This window comes from Globicephala melas, chromosome 17 (assembly GCF_963455315.2).
Source record: "Globicephala melas chromosome 17, mGloMel1.2, whole genome shotgun sequence".
Taxonomy (NCBI): domain Eukaryota; kingdom Metazoa; phylum Chordata; class Mammalia; order Artiodactyla; family Delphinidae; genus Globicephala; species Globicephala melas.
In genome coordinates this window covers 25,354,137-25,379,459 of record NC_083330.1, presented here as the reverse complement: position 1 = coordinate 25,379,459, position 25,323 = coordinate 25,354,137, and positions in this window count along the sequence as shown.

The window sequence follows — 25,323 nt, the reverse complement described above, 5'->3', positions numbered from 1 at the left end:
GAAGAAGACACAAACAAATGGAAAGCTATCCCCTGTTTATAGATTAGAAGGGTCAATATTATTAAGATGTCCATATTACCCAAAGCTATTGATAAATTCAGTGAAATGTCTATCAAGATTCTAATAGGATATTTTTCACAGAAATAGAAAAAAAATACCCAAATTTGTAGGAAATTACAAAAGATCCTGAATAGCCAAAGTCATGAGAAACAACACAGGTGACATCAGAATTTTTTATTCCAAACAATACTAGAAAGGTATAGTAATTAAAGCATTATGGCACTATCATTAAAATAGGCACATAGAACAATAGAACAGAATAGAGAGTCCAGAAATAAACCCCAGCATATATAGTCAACTAATACTGGGCAAGAGCCAAGAACACTTATTAGGGATAAAATAATCTCTTCAATAAATGGTGTTGGAAAAACGTGGATACCACATGCAGAAAAAAGATATTGGTCCCTATCTTACATCACTCACAAAAATTAACTTGGAATGGATTAAAGATATATACACTGGACATGACACTCTAAAAATCTTATAAGAAAATATAGAGAAAAGCTTCTTGACATTTTTCTTGGCAATGATTTTTTTGGATATAGACAAAATGACATAAGCAAAAATCCCACAAATTTACAAGTGGGAAAGCATCAAACTAGAAAGCTTCTGCACAGGAAAAGAAACCATAAACAAAATAAAAAGGCAACCTACAGGATGAGAGAAGATATTTGCAAACCATCCATCAGATAAGAGATCAATATCCAAATATATTAAGAAAACTCATAAACTCAATAACAAAGAAACAAACAATCTGGTTAGAAAATGGAAATAGGAGCTGAATAGACATTTTTATAAAGAAGACATACAACTGGCCAATAAGTACATGAAAAGATGTGCAACATCACTAATAATCAGAGAAATGCAAATCAAAACCACAATGGGATATCACCTCACACCTGTTAGATTGGCTATCATCAAGAAGACAAGACACAGCAAGTGCTGGTGAAGATGTGAAGAGAAGGGAACGATTGTGCATTTTGGTGGAAAGTAAATTTGTTCAGTCATGATGGGAAACAATATGTTGGTTTCTCATTAAGTTAAAATTAAAACTATGATCTATATGATCCAGCAGTCCTCCTGCTGGGTATACATATACAAAGGAAGTGAAAACAGAATATTGAAAAGATGTCTGACTCCCATGTTTATTGCAGCATTATTTACAATAACCAAGATATGGAAACAACCATAAGTGTCCATCAGGGGATGAATGGGTAAAGTATATGTAAATATATAAGGGAATATTATTCAGCTGTGAGAAGAAAGGAAGTCCTGCCATTTGTAACAACATGGAAGAACCTTAAGGGCATTATGCTAAGTGAGATAAATCAGAAAGAGAAAAAAACTACTGTATGACCTAACTTATATGTGAAATCTAAAAAAGCCAAATATATAAACAAAAAGGGTGTAGAATGGTGGTTACCAGGGTCTGAGGGCTCTCACAATGGTAAAATTTAAACAAGACATTTTTGATTTTCTGAGTCTCATTTAACTTATTTATATATTGGTGATGTTCGAACTGAAACTTCATGGAATTTGCTCAGAAATTTAGTAAGATAGTGATTTTCAATGTTTGGCACATAATTTAACTCATTATATGTTTCTTTTCTTTTCTATATTATAGAGGATCATGTCTAATTTATGTCTCACCCATAGTAAAGACCCAAATAATGGTTTGTGAACATAATAAGAGGGAGAAGTTTGAAACATAGACTTCAACTTCAAGACTTGAAACTTCAGTTTCAAGCACTAAATTAAACCATCTCTTAGAGGAAACCTAATTCATTTATTAGTTTCATATTATTGGTTTAAGTATTTATGTTACTCTATTTAGGGTTCTCATAAACTATGTTGGACTTGACTGCTTTAGTTGCAAGAGACAGGAAATCCAGTTCCAAATTTCATGAAGTATAGGGTAATCATTGATTAATAAAATTTTAAAAATTAATGTTAAATACCGGAAGATGCAATTTTCAGGAGAAGTTTGATCCAGTGGATCAATGTCATCAAAATGCCATCCCACCACTCTGCCTTCTACTCTTTCAGTCTTATCGTCAGATGCTACATATGTTCCTCTCCATTTCTACCGATATCTCCAGGGTGTTCTCTTGTTATAAAACTGTTTTGGCAGCTGCAAACATCTCCATATTGATCATACTAGAGAAGAAATCAGTGATAGTTGCTTATGATATCTTTATGCTAACGCCCATGCTCACTTTTTCCTAATATCCAAAATCCTTGGCCATTCCTGCACCATTTACTGTGAACAGGAAAATGTGCTACTTCTATTTGCTTGAATGAAGACCTACCCTGGGACTTGATAGTAAGGTTATCCCCACCCAAATCACAGGCAGAGAATGCAAAGGGATATTATCCAAATAAAAGTAACAGTAGATATCTTTGGTTGAGTTTCCCCAGAAGTGGACTTTAAGACAACAATGTGAATACAAGTTGGTATCTGGTTGTTAACCTCAGCTACAGGGATGAAGAAATAAGTCTATAAAAGGTGAAGTTTGAAGATGTTTTCCACATAGACAACTGGTGCTTAATCTCAGTGTGATATTTTGGAAGACCAGGTGACCCAAATTATAGACAAGACCTATTAATTGCTGGCTGATGGATACTTCAAAAGAGGGGTAACACCTTAGTACTTCCCACTTAGTTGATGGGAGGGCAGAGTGGAGTCAGGCAATTAAGGAAAGGCCTCAGTCAAAGACATAGGTGCTTGCAGTTGGAAGCAATTAGATGTAGGTACATAGGAATGTTAAGTATCAATAGGTATGTTCAACTATGACAACTGTGCATGTTCAGACTCTAGCATAATAATATAGGTATGAATTTTGAAAACAAAACACTAAATACTTGCCTGGGTGTCCATTAATAAATGCCTACCACCTTGGTGCTAAAGAAATAATCTTCTCCAATTTGTATATATAAATGGTATTGATGTAGCTGCTTTCCAAAACTTCTCTTGTGTTTTTGTACTTATTTAAAGTGTGTCAGTTTTAACTACTTCCTAAACTTTGATAAAAGCAATTTTTTGCTTATATTGCATTCTTCCTACTTCTTACTTTTTCTAAAAATACCTTTATTGGAGCATAATTGCTTTACAATGTTGTGTTAGTTTCTGCTGTACAACAAAGTGAAACAGCTATATGTATACATATATCCCCATATCCCCTCCCTTTTGTTGATTTTTTATTGTTTTTTATTGGAGTGTAATTGCTTTACAACGTTGTTCTGGTTTCTGCTGTACAATGAAGTGAAACAATCTATTAAATATGTCAATTATCTATGTGTCAATATAAATGCATCCTGTTTGTAGAGAGCTAAACAACACTTTAGATTTAGCATAGCTTCAGCATATCAACCATTATTTCTTTTTTTTTTTTGTGGTACACGGGCCTCTCACTGTTGTGGCCTCTCCCGTTGTGGAGCACAGGCTCCGGATGCGCAGGCTCAGCGGCCGTGGCTCATGGGCCCAGCCGCTCCGTGGCATGTGGGATCTTCCCAGACCAGGGCACGAACCCGTATCCCCTGCATCAGCAGGTGGACTCTCAACCACTGTGCCACCAGGGAAGCCCAACCATTACTTCTTAATGCCAGAACCTGTAATGTTTTGGATACAAAGTTTTTATAAATCTAGCTTTTTAGGAAAACTAATAACATTATAATAGCTTTCATTCCAAATTTATTTAAAATGCACTATCCTCAAAATGGCTTATTTTCTAATATTTTAATAAAATATCCCTCTGCTTGCTGTGTCTTCTCATAAATGTGACAATATAATTCTTTTGTCTACATTCAGCTGTAATAAGTAATCTGCATATGAAGCTGTTAATAAGAGTTTTAAAAAATATTTTTGTTTATATAAAAATATATAATATTGCATTTGAACATAAAATGTATCTACTATTTAAAATATAAAATAGTTTATATTTTAATGGTTCATATTTATGCATTATTTTAATGTATATAATATGGAGCAATTTTCCTTATAATTGTCGTTAAACAATCTATCAGTAAATATATTTTACACTTCAGCATTCTATGACCAGCAGGTATTTTAATTTTCTAAACTACCTGCTTAAAATAGTTGTAGTCAATATATAAATAATTGGAACCATTTCCAATGCTGAACTAAAAAAACATAGTATATAATATTGTCTGAGCCACATCAAACATTAATAAACCTTACTGATTGCTCACCTAACATTCATTCTCCTCCTTCCTAATAGACCCTCTTTCCTGGTGTCATCCCTAGATCTCAGGGGAATTTGTTCCACCTTCCGTTTTAGGAATGGTCCCAACTTGTCTGTTTTCAGAGATTAACTAAAAAAGAGCAATGTGACTCAATTTAAGTCAATGAATTATAAGCTTTTAATAAAGCAATGAAAGGGCTGTAGGGAAGTACATTTTCCCCAGATTCCAATAATAGGGATAATATTTCTTGTAGAATCTATGCAATTGATATCAGATTCTAATGTGAATCGAATTAATAGGCAAGCAATGTTGTCTCCATCTAGGAGTCCACTTGAGACTTAGTAATTACTTTTCTTGAAATTCAACAAAGACTTCGACAATCAGTTAATTATTGATAACTTATTGCCTTTGTTTTATGAGCCGTAGTTGAGAAAAATTCAAAAAAAATCCTTGGAATACAATGATGAAGGACTAATAAGCATAAGCCTTACTGTGACAGTGTTTTCTTAAATATTCATCTACATTTGTGTAACACAAACATTAAAATGCCAACAAAAGGCAGTCAAGTTTTGCAAAGTATAGCTAATTGGCCAAACTTTTACTTCATATCACTAGTGAGGTCCCTAAGCCTTTATCCAGTTATGACCTATAGATTGTGAAATCAGTAATATATATTCAGATACAGGCCTAGTTCTTCTAAGAGTCTGAGAATTAGGGAAAACAAATTAAAGCAGATAATAAATTCCAAGTGAGGCTGAACATTACCATATTGGCAATATAGAGAAATTGAAAGGGTGACCACCATCAACATTTCTATAAGGCTAAGTATATATGTATATGTGTGTGTGTATTATACATTTATATTTTAAATATTTATATTTTAAAATACTTATATATGTATATTTATATAAGTTTTCATAAAGAAATTAAATCTCACACTCTGTCCCATAACATAATTTGAGCTCACACCTACACCATCCTCAGTGTTCTGGTCAATCTCACATCAAAGCAATGATGCAATGAAAAACTGATCCATTCCCTATACCGTCCTCTGCCTACTAAAATCAGTTCTGGAATTAGAAACTATAATGAAGCACTGGCAATTCAGCTCTATTCTCAAGAGAGAGTTTTATCAGGTAGAAAGTGCCTTAGAGATTTGCTTTTTATTGGATGGACAAGTGACTTTGATGGTGATAAATGATATTGTTAGGTCCCTTTTGAGCTAGTATAACTGCCCTTATGCTACCAATAAATATTGTTTAATATTTTTATCTCTGTAGCAGCATGCTCATAATAACATATTTAAAATACAAATATAATAAGTTTAGTATGTATGTTAACTAATATTTTCACCATTGCATTCTATAGGCAGGCTGTCTAGATAACATTAAAACAGGAAAAAGGAATAAAGACATGCCATAATGCTACATTAAGACAACAAAGGATGACTCAGGGATGAAATAGATAAGCTTAGGTACAGAATTCCAGCTGTGAAAGAGCAAATGGAAAGCCCAGTGACTGACATGAGATAGTACCCAGAGAAAGATAGACAGCCAATGTGATACTACCTTGTTCCTTGTACTGTTAACAGAAGCTGACAATCATTTTAGTCTCAAAGTGACAGTTGAATAGGCTGAGTTGAAAAATAAGTCTGCAAAATAAGAATAGAGGAAAACTTTCCCAATAACTCGGCTTTGTGTTATGTATTTTTTTCCAATGGCTCTAAAGACAATATTGCCTATAGACCTAGCAGTATGTGGAGAAGGGGGAATAAAAAAATCTGATTATTATATTTACTCTTCTGGAGGTACTAAAAGGGAAGTTGGTCATATTTAGATGAATAGAAAGTTTAAATATAAGATATTTCTTGTTTCTCAACAGTATATCTACTTTAAATGATATCTGACTTCAAATTGTATTCAGCAAATTACTGAGTATTAAATAAATGCCTGGTAGATGGCAATACAGAAAAAAATATCTCTGCCCATGGAACTTAGATCCTAGTGGAGAGCTGAGTGTCTGGTGGAAAGGTATTTTCATTTGGAATGTATCATACTCTCCTATGTTGCTGGTCTTTGAACCAGAGTTTCTTTTGTTTTCATACAAATTACTTTGCTAACTCCTATTCATTTCCCAAAATCCCCAATATTACTTCTAGAAAAGTTTTTCTAATCATATAAAACTGAGTTTCGTGTGCACAATTATATATCCTGAGAATATCTGATGCTTACTGTATTGGAGTGCTAATTACATTTTATTGAAGTTGAATTGACTATCTTAATAACATTTATATTTATTTTGGTCTCTATCTCAGGGCCTAAAAAAGTGCTTGTCACTTTTTAAGTTTGAGGCTGGACAAACATTGTTATTATTAAGTAAATATATTCTTTTGTTTATTCTACACTAGAATAAGAGTAAGGGTTAACTATTTCTGAATGAGGCAAAAACAGAGTATTTAGTTTAAAAATCCTATCAGACCTATTTCTAACATTAATTTAAAGAATTATCTATTCTTTCTATTTCTGACTTTATTTTGATATTATTGGGTCATGTTAAATAAATAAGTCAAACATTCATTGAGAATATGGAGGCTTACATTGATAAAAATATTGTATTATTCTATTAGAACATAATTAGTAAAATTGTTTCTGTTGTGATTACATGTAATACATATAAATTTGCTTTAAAATAAGAAATTGAATGGACTGAGGTAAAAACATATCTTAAAGTTCCTAATTTTATAACTTATGCCTATATGATCATGGCAAGTTTCTTTAGTTTCTCTTTAGCTGCTACTGAATTTTTAAAGATCCAATTTTCTTGTTGTTATGCTATCAAATGATACTATTAAAAAATTATCCAACTTTATTCAGGGATAACTGTCAAATAAAATTGTATTGATTTAGGTTGTTCAATGTGATGATGTGATATATATATATATATACTTGCAAAATGATTATGCCAGTCAAGTTAATTAACACATATATCACTTCACACAGTTACCTTGTGTGTGTGTGTGTGTGTGTGTGTGTGTGTGTGTGGTGAGAACATTTAAGATCTCTTAGCAGATATCAAGTATACAATACAGTGTTATTAAGTATGCTGTACATTGGATTCTGGAACTTACTCATTTTACTAGTGAAAATTTGTGCCCTTTGACCAACATTTCTCCATTTACCCCACCTTCCAGCTACTGGCAAGTATCATTCTACCCTGTTTCTTTGACTTCGACTTTTTGAAATTCCACATATAAGTTAGATCATACACTATTTGTCTTTCTCTGTCTGGAGACTTAATTAAACTTAGCATAACGTCATCTGTGTTCATCCACGTTTCCATGTTGTCACAGTGGCAGGGTTTCCTTCTTTTTATGACTGAATAATATTCCATTATATATATTTATACAACATATATATAATATTATACTATATATATAATATTTATACACCACATTTTCTTTATCCATTCATCCATTTAATGGACTCTTAGCTGCTTTCCATATCTTGGCTGTTGTAAAATGAATGCTAAAATGAACATAGAAGGGCAGTTATCTATTTGAGATACTTATTTTGTTTCCTTTGCTCTATACCCAGATGTGGGACTGCTGGATCATACAGTAGTTCAATTTTTAAATTTTTGAGGAACCTCAATACTGTTTTCCATAGCTTCTACACCAATTTACATTGCCACCAACAGTGCACAAAGTTCCCTTTTCTCCTCATCTTCACCAACACTTGTCATCTCTTGTCTTTTGATAATGGTCATCCTCACACTTATGAGGTGATAGTTCATTGTAGTTTTGATTTGCATTTCCCTGGTTGTTAGTGATGTTGAGCACCTTTTCACATACCTGTTGGCCAGTTGTATGTCTTCTTTGAAAAAATGCTTATTTAGGTCCTTTGCCAATTTTTTAATTGATTTACTTGTATTTTTGTTATTGAGTTCCTTATATAATTTAGATATTAACTCCTTATCAGATATATGTTTTGCGATATATCTATATCTATATCTATCTATTGACTAGGGCATTTGAATGCTTTCATTTTTTTTTTACTTCAGGATAATTCTTTATTTGCGATTATTCACCGACACCTTAACAAATTATTAAGATGGAGAAGCAAAGGAAGACACGTTGACTTTTCCACTTTTATATACACTATCTTTGATTGAATAACTATATTATGAATTGACCTTAAACAGTAATCTTAAAATAATCTAGTAGTTGTTGCCTTTCTGTTTTGTTAAAACATTTATAAATGTAGCACTACATATGGCAAATTTAAATTTTCTTTGGTAAATAAAAATCTTATATATGCAACATATTATCAAAAAAGTCACTAATGAGTCTATATGTGGTTTCTTCTTCTTGCACTATGTAATGAATAGATAAATTATCTTGAAAAGTGGTTATTCATAAAACTACATTGTACATGAATTCCACACAGTTCATTGTCCTTATTTACTACAATAAAAGGTTTCTGAGATAAAATGGTTAGTTTCTTTGCTTAATTTAAAACTCCATCTTCTTTTTCTGCAATAGTTTAGGGCAGATTACATATAAATAATATGAAAATATTCACTTAAAAATTATAATGTGTTCAACATATTAATATAATAACATATGGTACAAGCATTTGTTAATATTCCTCAATCTTTAGAATAATTTTCATCATTGTATATTATTCTAAACATCACATCTTACTAAATTAATAACCACATTGCAATAAAATGAAAATTTGCTTGAAAAATGCCTTTTGACAAAAGCATGTTTATGTACTAACTGAATGGAAGATGGCCAAAATAAAATCCTGATTGTTCAGACTATGCACAATAAATGGTAATCCTCAGCATTAGGGAAGAAACACATTACATCAGCGTCTTATTGTTCCCCAATATTTTACATAGTTTAGATTAATATGAATAATATGGCTAGTTTAAATTATATTGGTTTTAAAATAGATAACCAGCTGTGGGTTCACAAAAGGGTTTAAAGTATGTCTGGTATTAATTATGGATAAGGTTACTTTTCCACTGAACCTTTAAACGAAGTTACATCCAAACCAAATTTCTTTCTTCCTTAGTCTTCCTACCCAAGAGTCTCCTTAATTTTTCACTGGCTCTGGATTAAAGAAGTGATTTGATTCTTTTTCACTTTCTAACAAAGCTGGTGCCTGATAAATGTTTGCAGAGAGTCTTATGCTCTCGGGAACTTAGATCTGTATATATTTATCACAATGTGGATAGTTTATTTCCTTTTTTTGTTCTACTTCCCATTGTCGTAACCTGAGCTGATATATGGATATCAGAAGAAGGAACAACATGAGTTCCATGCAATTCATATAATACGAGCTTGAATTTTTGTACTCAGGTTGTCCTCCTTGTCTTTGTATTTTGAAGAGGCTTTAAATCTTTCTCTTTTTCTTTTTTGTCATTGTCACCAGCTTTTGTAGTTTCTTTGGCAGCTTCCTTCCCATTCTGTTCAGGTTGTAAAAAAAATCTTCCTATTATAAACGGCTTTTAACACATCCCCTCTCCAATTTGCTTTTCACAGCATTCTAACCTTGCTTTGATCCCTTTTCTTCCCCTTTCTTCTCATTTCTCTCCCTTTTATTTTTTCACTTTAGGTTTTCATTCCAAATGTCTCCTTACACTGACACCAGATTACTCAGTAAGCAGTTCACATTGCATTGATCTGGCTACTGTTTGGAAAGCAGATTTCATTTTAAGTAGAGAAATAGGAATGTCTGAAGAAGGACACCTTTTATAGAACAAAAGGCTGCTGCTTCCAGATCCTTCTTCCTTTTTGGACTACTGCTTCCAGATCCTTCTTCCTTTTTGGACTTGATGAGAAAGAGCTATCTCTTCATAACCTGACAGTTATAATTTTGCCCATAAGATTTTTTTAGACCCATAAAAATTCATTCAATAACTCAAATGTTTCTGGATTTATTTTTCAAATAATTTTCTTTGGGAAATCTATTTCTTAGTATGCTAGAAATTCTATAAATAGAAAACACAGAGAAATGGAGGGATCAATACAGGGAAATGTATTCCTTTGGAAGCATGTCCTTATTCTCTTTAATTGAGCCCCTACTTGTTTCTCAATGGTTCTCTGTTGTACTCTGATAGCTTTCATCCTGTTTTGTTTCTCCCCTATTCTCATTTATAGTGTCAACTTACATTTAGGGTAGTGAGAGTTAACTTGTTCACTGTGACATTGCAATCAACTAACCACCTTTAGTGCTCTTTTCTGCCTTCCTGTTGGCTGGTTTGTAATTGAGCCATGGGACAAAAGCCATTTCCAGCCAAAATCTGTCAGCTTGTTCAGCAGTTCACTTATTAGTTTGATAAGATAACCTTTTCACAGCAACATCTAATCAAAAGCACCAAGATTAACTTATAGTGGAATTATTCAGAAATTCATGTCTAGGTTCTATATGGGTTAGATCATAATGGTCAGAGAATTGTTCTCTGGGTATTGGGAATACAAACGTAATATGTAACCCTCTGACCTTTAAGCTCTGGGTCAAGATGTTGATAAAGACCATAGTCTATAAGACAGCTGACAGCTAAGTGCCTAGAATACATAAATATGATTTTCCCTAACTTTAAATTTTATTACATAAACCTAAACTTACTAAGCCATAGACATTTAAACTTTTTTTAATTAAAGAACTGTATTTTGGAAGAAATTTTATCTTTTTCTGTATTTAGTTTAATATCTAGTAAAATATTACCTGATTTCCCTCTCTTCATGTAATCAAAATGTCACTTCTGAGAAATAGCTCATTTTCTTGAAATAGAAAGAGATAGTGTAAATCTTTACTATAGTGTTTGACTTATTGGGAAAAATTCCATTTATGGTAGTGAATGGAGCAGGACCCCATGGTCCTTCTTCACCCATGTCCTCAGCCTGCTTTTTGTCTGTAGAAAAACTTTAGCCAAAGAATAAGTTTAATCAGAGAACTGAGAGGTCATGCCTTTCAGGGAGCTCATATCAAACAACTGATGGAGGAAGGTGTGTAAATGTCAGATCATTTTGGCACAGGGAGGACAATCGTAACAGGTTGTTTTAGCTTGAACTTTCGCATGAAGTTGGTTGAGGTTGTCTTCAGGTCAATATCAGGATATAACTACTCCTATTGTCAGATGCTACTTCCTGCCTCTCCCTTCCACAAGTGTTGATAAATCACAGAGTGTATCTCAGTATTTTTTCCAGCAAACCCAACTTGTGATACTTGGTAAGATTTTTTTGTTCCTTTTGCATTCTCAAACACTGAATTCTATTTTATTATTCAAGACCACTTATGAATCAAATACTATTAATATAATTAAGATCATAATCATATAAAATGAGCATTTCTTTATTTAGCCTATTAAATGCTCACAAGATGCTTAGAATGAGATTAAAATGTTATGTTACATTTGTTTAGTCCTATGGTCTAGGCTTTGTTCTAAGTATTCTGTTGGTACTAATTATTCCATGTAGTCCTCAAAGAGTTGAGCAAAGAGACATATGGCATTTAAAGTAACTTGAACAGGTTATATGATTATCAGAAAGTACCAGAACTAGATTCTGAATCCAGGTAATCTGGTCTCAGAGTTTCTATTCCTAAATTACCATTGACAGTGTTTAATCCAGTGGTTATCACATATGAGCATAAACATGTATTGGATTTGTATGGAAAGCTTATTAAAACACAGATTGTTGGGCCCACTCCCAGAGATTTTCAATCAGTCAATTTGGCCAGAGAATTAGTATGTCTATCAAATTTTCAGGTGGTGTTGAGTAGCTTATTTCTTTAGCTACTTATGACATTACAGCTGATTTTGCTTGCATGTACAATGGGGTTAAACCTGAACTAACAATTAATATACTTTGATTTTTATAATTTAATCCAGTTTTGTGATAACAGTCCAAAGGCCTGACTAAGGGGTGAAAATGTTGTGGTGAATTTCTTTCTTTTAAATTTTTCTTTATTCTTTAACTTTACACAATTTTCTATTATTTAAAAAAAATTTTAACAAGCAAATTAATTTTATAATTGAGGAAGAAGATAAATGAAGAGAAAAAGTAGAAAGAAAAAAACAAAAGAGCAGATGGGCCATCTTACCCTTGATTGAATATACAGACAGTTCTGCCATAATGTGATATATGCATGTTTTAAATTGCCTCACTATGCAAAATTTCACAATAAAAACCACGGGGGTTATGAAAATATGGGGAAACAACCCTCAAAAATTTCCATACTGACACACTTCTAAAACAGATAGAAACCTAATAAAAATGGTAGCAAACTTTTACATATAGCAAATGGTTAAGAAATACATAAATATTATAATAAATGTCAGCTTGTCCTGAAAAAGACTTGACATTAACTTCTAGGATGAGTGTCAGCATCAGGCAGCTTGTCAAGTGTTAGAAGGAGCAATATCTGAAGTTGGATGTAAAGCTATAATGCCAGATGTGAATGGGTGTGGCTCAGTGTCTTCCTCACCACGTCGGCACCAAACATAAGAGTTACAAATCAATCTCATACTTAATCCTGAGATATTTTTTCATCCTTTGAAGTGTAAATGCTTTGAAGGATGTGTTTCCAATAGATACCTCTTTAATCAAAATTGAAAAATCCATCTAATGTATAATATTCTATTTCAAATAGTTTCTATGTCCTGGCTGGGAAAAAATTTCCCCTCAAATTTCTAATATGCACTAGTGGCTTCGCCCAATAGCTGAAGACTAGAAATTGCAACATTTGAAATCACTAAACCAGCCACTGAAGCATTAAAATGAGCCACTTCTACAAGATATGGAAATAACATCTTCACATACAAATAATGCTTTCTTTTTGATTATACAACAGGTTGTTTTTTGAACTTTTGCCATTTATTCTTCAATCTAAATGTGCAATAATTCTTCTCATTTTTTCTTAAGACCATGTTTTATGACTTTGAAGAACTTGAAGTTTTTCTTTTAGTTTTTGTCATTGTTTATGATGTTCTACAATATAGATGTCTTTATAGCTGAAGAGATATCAAATATTCTATAGTTTCTTCCAAAACATTTTATTATTTCTATCTTCTCAATACCTAAAGATTTCCTTTTTGGTGTTTTGGGGTGAGAAGGATTATTCATGTTTGGAATGTTTAATGGTGTGATATATATATATATATATATATATATATATTATCAAAAATGTGAGAAAATAGCAAAATACAACCTAGTTGAATAACACACAGTGAAGCAGACCAAGGCTGCTGGTAGATGTTTGAGGTCTATGCATGTGTGTGTTTTGTGTATTCCTACAAAGCACAATTCAGCTGGATGTGGTTATCTGTGTTCACCTCATGTTTCTCAGGAACAAAATTATGTATAAGCAGACATAAAACTTCCATTATATTCAAATTGCTCACTAATATATCAATTGCATGAAATGGAAAGTTTTATTTTTTTCAAAACAAGCTTTATAGCAGTAGTGACTGTATATGCTGATGACTGTATATGCTTATAAAATATAAAATCATAGAAATGACACCTCTTGGCGTGATAAATATTGAAAACTTACCTTGGACAGTGACACTTATTTTAATGTGTTTTTCATGCTGAAGTTTTCTGACTGGATGACAGAGAATTTATTTTCCAGAAAAACACTCCCAAATTAAAGACTAGGATTTTTGTCTTCTTTTTTGTTATATTTTCTGAACACTTGACATCTTTGCTCCTCAGCAAGTATGAGTGTCAACTGAAGGAATTTTGCTGACTTGATTTAATAAATATATTCATTAGCTTGTTTCTTATGTCTAATTTCATATTCAATATTTTCTTCTAAAAATAGTATGCTTAGTTTCATCTGCTACCATGATTTTATAGATTATAGAGCTGATAGTTTTCTTAGAGACCAGCATTTCATTATCCCATGTTATGGATGAGAAAATGGAGGTTCAGAGAGGTTAAGTTCTCCTTTCATTCACAGGATTACTCAGAGATACAGAAGGACTGTAATACAGACCTTGAATTCACATTGCTATGTTTGTTTATATTAAATATAATTTTGTTCCTTTATTGCAAGTTTTACTCTTTAATCACCATATACACTCTCCAAGATAAAATAACTAGCTTTCTGGAACTCTGCAGCAAAGAAAATCCTTTCTCAAACTCACTGTCAATTTATCTGAGATGGCTTAACATAAAATCAATCCATTCTCAAGAACTTTTCCCTGACCCAGCCATGCTTGGCAGACAAGGAAAGGTATTTCTGTACACTGAAGTGTAATGTACAAAAAAATCCATTTCTGGATTAAAAAAAAATAAAGAGAATTGGAACAGCTGGGCATAACTAAAAGCACTTTCTTGTTGATTTTCTCATATCTGTATTCTTACCTTCTTTAGACCACATGTCCCAAAGAGATCTCCTTTACTGGTCAAGCACATACATATCCAGGGGTTTTCCATTCATTACAAAAGGCATAAATAGGCTACTCTCTTTGAAGTGGAAAATAATGAGACTTAAATGGGAGTTCTGTCTGTTTGTAATGATGTGACTAGTTAAGCCCTCTGAAGATTTTATTTGTAGATGATATATCAACTCTAAGATAATTGTAAAGATTAAGTAAAATAATATAACTGATTTGCACACCGTAGACTCTGAAATGCATATTATCATTACTTCTACTGGAAATGTAGCACCACACTTGTTGGTTAAGTGTGTGAGCTCCAGACCTGACTACCTGAGTTTGTATCTAGATAGCTACTTATTGAATAAACATATTTTGTCAAGTTCCTTAAACATCACTTTTCTTATCTATAAAATAGGGGTAATAATACTAGTATTTATCCTAACAGGTTGTTGTAAGAATCAAGTGAAATAACATAAAGCACTTAACTGTGTTTGTTATTATTATACTCTCCACCCATCCACCCATCACAAAAATTTCTTAAGTGACTTTTTATGTTTTTCTCAATGGCACAAAGAACATACATAATCAGGCTTAAGGTTAGGTACTGCTATCAGAGATAAATAAGAGAACAGAATACAAAGATCCATGGTTTTCAACTAGTTTCAATGCTATTTCTTCTATTTTGTAATTTCATCCGGATCTTATTTTATGACAAACAGTGTGGTTTTTTGAAGTACTGTGAATAAAGCCTAGACTTTTTCTATGCAAAATCTTGACTATGTAATTTATAAAAGCATTACATGCCTCACTGACCAAATATACCTCATACAATCACATTCAAGCACCTCTAGAAAAAAGGAAAATTGAAACATAAAGAGGTACTGAAGGCTGCAGGGTGAAACTGTGGACGCATAAAGCTACACTTTCAGATAGGGAGGCAGCTTTATGTCTACAGTTAAAACTTAAATCTATTATAACTCAAAGCCTAGTTCTAATAGGAGAGAGGAGGGTCTGTGGAGTGAGTGTGAGACTTTATTCATACACAAATAGGAGGCAGGAAATACAAGGCAATTATATAGAGAATTCCAGGCACAATAAGTAGATGCACTCTCTTTTTAAATTTGCCTCAATATGAAAGTAATATTTTCACATTCTGTTCTCCGCTTTTCAAATTCAGTTCTTTTACTTGCGTTACATTTTTTTAAACAAACAACTGCATTTAAAAATAACAAGTCATTTCAATTGCTGAGCAGTTAGTACTAATAGCTACCCTATATGAAACAATCAAAACAAGGTTAAAGCAGGTGTATTGACATCTTAATGGCTCCTGATATGGTAATTGCCCCTTAAGAAAAGTAAAGGAGAAAGGAATGGATAGTATAGGGAAATCTAATATAATAGGATAAAATTATTGTGAACAAATGCTTTTCTGTGTTTTGAATTCAGGCATGATAGCATAAAAATTATTTTAAAAACAAAGGTTTTTAAAAAGTGAATGAGAAGTTAGATATAATAATTTTATTTAAAATATCTTCAATAATAATATTAATACTACAGTGTACTAAAGATAGAATGTATCAGGCAATGTGAGATAAAGTTGTATATAATTTTTCTTTTAATACTCACAAGTCTTTGGTCATAGTTTTTTTTTTTAATCCCAATGTTTAATATTTAAGGAAATAATGCTACAAGAGGTTAATAACCAACATCACGGCAAGTTACAGGAAATGCAGGGACAAAAGAGCCCAGCCTGTATGAATTACTCTTAATTGCTGAGAGGGTCTAACTGTGTCCCTACAAAATTCCTATGTTGAAATTCTAACTCCCAAAGATGGTAGGAGGTAGAGCCTTTGGAATGTACTTAAGCCATGAGGGTTGGGTTCTCATGAATGAGATTAGTGCCGTATAAAATAGGTTCCAGATAGATCCCTAGCCACTTCTACCATGTGGAGCACAGCAAGGTATCAGCAATGAACCAGGAAGAGGGTCCTCATCTAACCATGTTGGTACCATGATCCTGGACTTCCAGCCTCCAAAACCGTGAGAAGTAATTCCTCCAGTTTAATAGCTACCCAGTCTGTGGTATTTTTTAATAGCAATTCACAGCTAAGACAAACTCCAATCTAATGCATCCAAATCTTTCTTTAGTAGTGACTTTCAGTGCAGTTGTGCCAGAGAATATTTCCAAAATCCATACTTATAAGGAAGCCAACTGATAAACCCATTTTAATATTATTTTCCTTTCCTTTTTTATACAATCTTTAAAACCATTGGATATAAACTTCTATGCCCAACCACTTGTTACTACAGTTAGCCTCACTTGGTTGATATATTTCTCAAGTGTATGCAGTATTTGAACTGGTTAAAGCAAGGTTTATGAATTTGCACTGACTCCTCCTCAATAATCAACCCAACATAGTTATTGCTTAAACTTTTCAAAAGATTCTGTGACTTGAGTTGTGAAATTTATTTTCTGATCAAAATCATGTATACTTTCATTTTTCTCACTTCTAACTCCCATCTAGCAGATTATTTGCACTTTATCAACCTATCTTCTCTGTTGATAAGCAGTCTTCTGATTTATCTTCCCTTCTTTGTAAGTCCAAATGACAAAATTTCAGTGGTGTTCTGCCTATATTGGATCAGGTGTGAGACTGAAGACTTTGTAGACAGAATGTCTGGGTTTTGAGTCTAGCTCTAAAATATGTAATGTTTGTAATCTTGGGCAGTTATATGATTTTCGAAACAATTTCTTGAACTTTGAAAATGGATTAATTACAGTAGTTACTATATAAAGCTGGTGAAAGCAATGTAATGAGATAATCCAAGTAAAATATATTGGCTGGCAAATAATTGTGTTAGTTAGCATAAGTATATAGAATATTTTTACCATGTTTAAACTTTTCTCTGTCTTCTTCCTCAGAAATCACTCCAGAATTTGACAATTGACATTTTAACCCTTAATTTTTTCCTCCAAGATCTGCCCATCCTCCAACTTTCTTCCACTTCATCAATATGTTCAGATCTTTATCACTCTTCCCTCATATTCAGTGGAACTCTAGTGACCTAAATATGTTATAGTTTTGCCAAAAGTGTTGGATTGTCATGGCAGAATCACGCAAATCATAGATAATACTGAATATCAAACTATATCAATAATGTAAAACTCCAAATGCAGATTTTCCTTCTGTAGAGGTTCATATCTATTAGGCACAGCTTCCAGATTGGTTTCAGAACAATGGAAGAGTTCTGAACAATGTGTACAAAACTACAGTAGATGCCCCCTTTATCCAAGGTTTTACTTTTCATGATTTCAGTTATCAGTGGTCAACCATGGTTTGAAAGAAAAAATTCATTAGTTTTAAATTGCTAGCCATTCTAAGTAGTGTGATGAAATCTTGCACCATAAAGTTCCTTCCTCTCTAGGACATGAATCATCCCTTTGTCCAGTGTATCCATGCTGTATATGTGTTACCCATTCTTAGTCACTTAGTAGCTGTCTTCGTTATCAGGTCAATTTTTGCAGCACTGCAGTGTTTGCCTTCAAGCATTGCATTCAAGAGATCATTGTTAACCCCTTACTGTGTCTAATTTATAAATTATATTTCATCATAGGTATGTATGTATAGGAAAAAACATAGTATGTATAAGGTTTGCTATTTTCTGTGGTTTCAGGCATCCACTGAGGCTCTTAGAATTTATTGATATACACTCTCCATCCAGAAGATAAGGGGAGACTACTGCATTTTTCACAAAGAAAATTGTTTTGGTTTTGAGCTCCCCAATTTAATACTCATAGAGAAAATTCCTTTTCCTCAGCCAGCCAAGCCCCATAAATTCGTAATTTTAATAACAACAGGTATTCCAGGTGGATTAAATATATACTAATAAAAAGTATTTTTTAGAAAGGCATTTAGTTAATTTTCCATTAGTAATAAAATTAGGACATTTACAAGGAGGTCTGATCAAGGCTATTCATTCCCTTCTCTAATGTCCTGGTCAGTAGGGAAGGAGTGAGTCTGTTACATAAATTTATTCTATGGGCTTTTTTTTCCTTTTCATTCCAATTCTTGAATCTGGGATTTCCCCCAAAGTCCATTTCCATATCTCTAAAAAATTGTTAGTTCAAATATTCTTGCAAATGCCCTGCACACATATCACACTCAAATATCTTAAAGATCAAAATCATCTTTTTTAAATTTAAAATGTATTTTCCCATGTTCTGAATTAGTTTTGAACACATCAGATGTACTCTCAGTCATTCAACCTTGCCAAGCATTCAATCTTCAAATGAACTGGCCCTCCCTTACATTTTCTTTCTTCCTTCCTCCCTCCCCTTCCTTCCTCCCTTCCTTCCTCCCTTCCTTCCTTCCTCTCTTTCTTTCTTTCTTTCTTTCTTTCTTTCTTCTTTCTTTCTTTCTTCCTTCCTTCCTTCCTTCCTTCCTTCCTTCCTTCCTTCCTTCCTTTCTTTCTTTCTTTCTTTCTTTCTTTCTTTCTTTCTTTCTTTCTTTCTTTCTTTCTTCTTTCTTCTTCTTTCTTTCCTTCCTTCCTTCTTCCTTTCTTTCTTTCTTTCTTTCTTTCTTTCTTTCTTTCTTTCTTTCTTTCTTTCTTTCTTTCTTTCTTTTCTTTCTTTCTTTCTTTCTTTCTTTCTTTCTTTCCTATTTGCTGAGGTATTATTTGTCAAATAAAATTGTAAGATATTTAAAGTGTACAATGTGATTATTTGATATATGTATTCATTGTGACAGGATTCCCTCCATAAAGTTAATTAGCAAAGCCATCTCCTCACATATTTACCTTTTTTCTTTTTGGTGAGACTGTTTAAGTTCTACTCTTAGCAAATTTCTATTACATAAAACAGTGTTATCATGTAGAGTCACTCTGTTATACATTAGATTCTCAGATTTTATTCATCTTATGATTGAAAGTTTATACACTTTACCAACCTCTCCCGATTTCTGTCAACCACCAGCCCCAAGCAACCACTTTCCTATTCTCTGTTTCTATGAGTTCAACATTTCTTTTGTTTTGTTTTGTCTTAGGGTCCACATATAAGTGATACAGTATTTGCCTTTCTCTTCTGGCTGATTTCACTTAGTATAATGCCTTCCAGATTCATCCATGTATTAGCAAATGGCAGAGTTTGCTTTTTTACTTTTTTGTAAGGCTGAATAATATGCCATTGTATTTATATATCACAAGTTCTTGATCCATTCATCTGCTGACAGAAATATAGGTTGTTTCCATATCTGTGCATTTGTGATTAATATGTCAATGAACATGGGAGCATGGCTATCTCTTTGAAATAATGGTTTAATTTTTTTTGGATATATAACCAAAATTGGGATTGCTGGATCATATAGTATTTCTATTTTTTTTAATTTCTTGAGGAACTTCCATACTGTTTTCCATAGTTTTATACCAATTTACATTCTCACAAAACAGTGCACAAGGGCTCCCTTTTCCACATCCCCACCAGGATTTGTTATCTCTTGTCTTTTTGAGAATAGCCATACTAACAGGTGATATCTCATTGTGGTTTTGATTTGCATTTCCCTGATAATTACTGATGTTGAGCAACTTTTCATATACCTATTGGTCATGTGTGTGTGTCTTCTCGTGGAAAATGTCAATTCAGGTCATTTGTTTTTTAATTGTCTTATTTGTTTGTTTTATTTTTGCTCTTATGGTGTATGAGTACCTTATATATTGTGGACACTAACCCTGTAATAGATATGTGGTTTACCAATACCGTCTCACATTACAGAGCTTGTCCTTGCATTTTGTTGATGGTTTTATTTGATGAGCAGTATATTTTTAGTTTGATGTATCTCCGCTTGTTTATTTTTGCTTTTGTTGCCTTTGCTTTTAGTGTTGAGTTGAAAAAAAATCATTGCCAAGACTAATGTCAAGGAGTTTCCCTTTTATATTTTCTTCTAGGACTTTTATGGTTTCAGATCTTATGTTCATTCTAATACATTTTGAGTTGATGTTTGTTATGGTGAAAGAGAGGGGTCCAGTTTTATTTTTTAAATATGACTATTCACTTTTCCTAACACCATGTACTGAAGAGACTATCCTTTCCCTGTTGTGTATTCTTGGCTGCTTTGTTGAAAATTAATTGACCCTATATATCTGGGCTTATTTCTAGGCTCCCTATTTTCTTTAATTGAATAACATGTCTATTTTTATGCCAATACCATATTGCTTTGATTGCTTTAGCTTTGTGATACAGTTTGAAAACAGGAAGTGTGATGCCTCCAGCTTTATTCTTCTTCCTCAAGATTGCTTTGGCAATTCAGATTCTTTTGTGGATACATATAAATTTTAGAATTATTTTTCCATTTCTGTGAAAAATGTCACTGGGATTTTGATAGGGATTACACTTAACCCGTAGATCACTTTGGGTAGTATGGACATTTCAGCAGTATTATTTTTTCCAATCTGTGAACATAGAATATCTTTCCATTTTTTACATGTTTTCAATTTTGCATCAGTGTTTTATAGTGTTCAATGTATAAATCTCTGACCACCTCAGTTAAATTTATTCCTAAGTATTTTATTCTTATTGTTGCTATTGTAAATGGGAATGTTTTCTAAATTTCTCTTTTTTAAAATTTTATTTATTTTTAAATTGAAATATAGTTGATTTACAATGTTTTAGGTGTACAGCAAAGTGATTCAGTTATATATAGATATGGATATTTATATCGATATATATATATATTCTTTTCAGATTCTTTTCCATTATAGGTTATTACTAGATATTAAATATAGTTCCCTGTGCTATGCAGTAGGCTCTTGTTGCTTGTCCATTTTATATATAATAGTATATATCTGTTACTCCCAAATTCTCAATTTATCATTCTCCACTTCAATTTCTTTTTCTGATAGTTATTAGTGCATAAAAACATGACTGATTTTTGCTATATTGATTTGTATCCTGAAACTTTACTGATCTTGTTTTTTAGTTCTAACCAGTATTTTTGTGGAATAATTAGATTTTATTTTTTATTTATGCTTTTGTGTTATCTGCAAATAGAACTAATTTTACTTCTTCCTTTCTAGTTTGGATGAATTTTATTTATTTTTCTTGCCTAATTGTTCTGGCTAGGACTTTCAGCACTATTGAATAAAAGTGATGAGAATGGGCACCCTTGTTTTTTTTCTGATCTTAGAGGAAAAGCTTTCAGCTTTTTACCATTGAGTATGATGTTAGCTATGGGCTTGTCATACGTGGCTTTTATTTTGTTGAGGTACATCTCTCTACACTTACTTAGTTGAGAATTTTTATCATGACTGGATATGCAAATTATTTTCCTGTATCTATTGAGGTGATCATATGATTTTTTTCCTTCATTTTGTTAATGTGATATGTCCCATTTTGATTACTGGATCTTCAGTCATTCTTGCATAACTGGAATGAATACCACTTAATCATGGTGTATGATCCTTTTAATGTGCTATTGATTATTGTGTTGTAATGTGTGTAGTTTGCTAGTATTTTTGAGGGTATTTATATCACTTTTTTTCATGATACCAGTCCATAATTTTCTTTTCTTGTACTTAACTTTGTCTGACTTTTTGATATCAGTGTACTGCTAGGCTTGTAAAATGAGTTTGGAAGTGTTTCCTCCTATTCTGTCTTTTGGAGGAGTTTGAGAAGGATATATATTAACTCTTCTTTAAATGTCTGGTAGAATTCACCAGTGCATCCATCGAGTTCTAGAGTTTTCTTTATTGGAACACTGATTTAGTATCTTTATTAGACTAAAGTCTGTTTCTTTACCTCAGTCACTACCACAGCAGATCTCCTCTGGACAGGCCCACATGTTCCCTCAACACTAAATGATACAAAAACATATTTTATCTCTTACATTCTCCTTCCACTTCCCAACTCCATGGAGAATCCATATCATAGGGTCTTATATCTGCCTTCCTAAGGATCTTCCAAAAGTTTGGAGTTAAGGAACATTGTCCTATAGGAGACAGAAAATGGAAAAGAGCCGAAAAGGAAGTTACATTTTTTCCTTGAAGTGTTCCAAGGAAGAGATTCTCTATGGCATTTGTCCAGAGACTTGTAAAATTGCACCTGCTGAGTCATCCCCTCTCTGGCTCATTGTGAAGAAGTGACCAGCTCTCTAACTTGGTATCTTGCATTTTCCTCAAACTCTCTGACTTTGCTCGCCCTCTTCATCCTCACTGTCCAGGGTTTCACCTCCAGAATTAAGCTCTAGCACTTACTTCATGTCTCTATTTCTAGGGAGCTGGCAGAATACAGTGGTTAATAATGGAGTCAGATCAACTAGGCTCTGCCACTTCCTAATGGCACAGTTTTTGAAAATCACTTAATCTATGGAAACATCAATTTATTATTCTGTAAAATAAAGACAATATTAATGAACACTTTCTTGATTGTATCATGCAATTAAGGAGACCTAGATAGGAAATAACTAATGCAAGCTGATTGGTCATCCTCCAAATACTCCCTGCCTCTACTTTACATCCTTTCCCCCAACCCTAAGTATTCACAATCATAACAGATGATGACAAGTCCAAGGGGAAAGCCAATGCTTCAGGGTAGTTTAGGGAGAGGAGAATTCAGCCCAGATTGCAACACTAGTGCTCTGAAACAACCAACTGTAAGGAGGGGAAAAGACATGCTACAGAGAAAGAAAATGAAGCAGACATGCAGAAAAATAATGTAGCTACAAGAGATCATGTGATGAAAATTATATCTGACATGATTATTAATGGTTTCTACCTTGTACTTTATGGTCCCAGTAAGAATCAACTGTTATTGTTCTGGTGTTCTATCTATTAACCCAGATTTTCTTTTTTCCAGAAGCAAACTTGCAACAGCTTTCTATTATTTGCAACCAGAGTTTTAATTGACATAATTTCTTAATATTTTTCTAATCTTTTCTTATTGTATGCCTGTTTAAAATCATCTTGCATTTGCACTCTCAGGACAATGCTTTTGTGAAGGATTTTAAGCATAAAAACACAAGTATACAGATCTGTAGTAATGGATTACTATTAAGGTCTGTTAAGTCAAGGACTATGTGCATTTAGGTAGGATTTTCTTATCATCTCTAAGCATAATGCCTGGTAAATATTTGTGCTCAATAAATTATTGGTTTGATTCAATTGAATGACATTTACAATATGAATATTTGAAGAACTCAGTGTTCATTTACTATAGAATTTGCTAAAAATGAGTACGTCTTGTAAACACATGAGTAACAGAGACATAGAGGAAATACATTTATGGGAACCTAACATATCCACATTTTTGATGATTTTGCCTGATGCTTGTATACTGACTTTAAACTGTGAACAAATGTCAGAAAAATGTTATGATAATCTTACATTAACACTAAATAAAAACATGTTTCTCTCTTGCTTTCTTCAAATGATCAATAATCTGAAATGTTAACATGTACTTCTTTGCATAGTAACAAAAGCCAAAAGCACTGGCAAAGCTTCAGAATCAATACACATATTGGAGGACTGCTGAAACTCATAGCTATAACAAATAAAATTGAAAAAATGACATAAGAAAACAATTGTTGCTATCAGGTTCAACAAGGTAATGTGAAAGAAAACAAAATTTATTATGATTTACTGCTTCAAAACAGATCATACTTTTCTTTTGACAACACATATTGCTACAAATTTTGGTTCTCATTTTATCTTTGTCATTTCATAATTACCATAATATAAAGTTCATCAACCATATGGTTGTATTATTGATGTCAATATCTAATTCCCATACTACTATAAAGCAAAATGTTAACATTAACATGTCTATGTGTTTTATTTTATATTTGGTATTTTTATAAAAATGTTCAAAATATCACTTGTAATTACTTCATATTCTATAAATAACCTTAATGAACTATTAAGTATTTTTCTTCATGTGCTTTTACTAATGAATGCTGCTCATTGCATATTTCCCAAGAACCCACTTCCTTTTTTTTATCTTTTTGACATGTATTTCTATATAACTCTGCTTATGGGGAATGTGTGTGTGTGTATATATATATATATATATATATATATATATATATATATATATACACACACACACATATATATATATAAAGAGAATCTTTAAGTTGTGAACTTTTACCATTATTCATACAATTCTTAGCCAGAAAATTCAATCTCATGATCCCATATTCTGCTAAACTATTCCCAGACTCTTGTTCTCTAAACATCATCAACTCTTTTAAAATTATAGTATTGGAAAAAATAACTGACGATTTATGAATGGAGAGTCAAAATCAATTACAGAAAATTAGTTTTTTTTAAATTAAAAAATATTTGTAATTAAAAAATTATACCACAAATAATGTATAAATATGCTAATTAATATGTGAATGAAATATTCTTCAAAAAAAAGTTAGAAAGAACATGATGAAATTTTTCACATAGCAAGACATTGATACTTAACATGTTGAAAAATATTGAGTTACTAAACTAGTGCATTAGTGAATTTGAAATGCATTCATTCATACATGCAGGAATGAATACATGGATGAACAAAACAAACAGTTAAAACCACAGAAGTTGAAGTTAAATTAGAGTTTTATTTTTTTCAATTTGCGAGATTTTACTTTGGAAAAGATAGGCATATATGTGTAACTGATTATACTG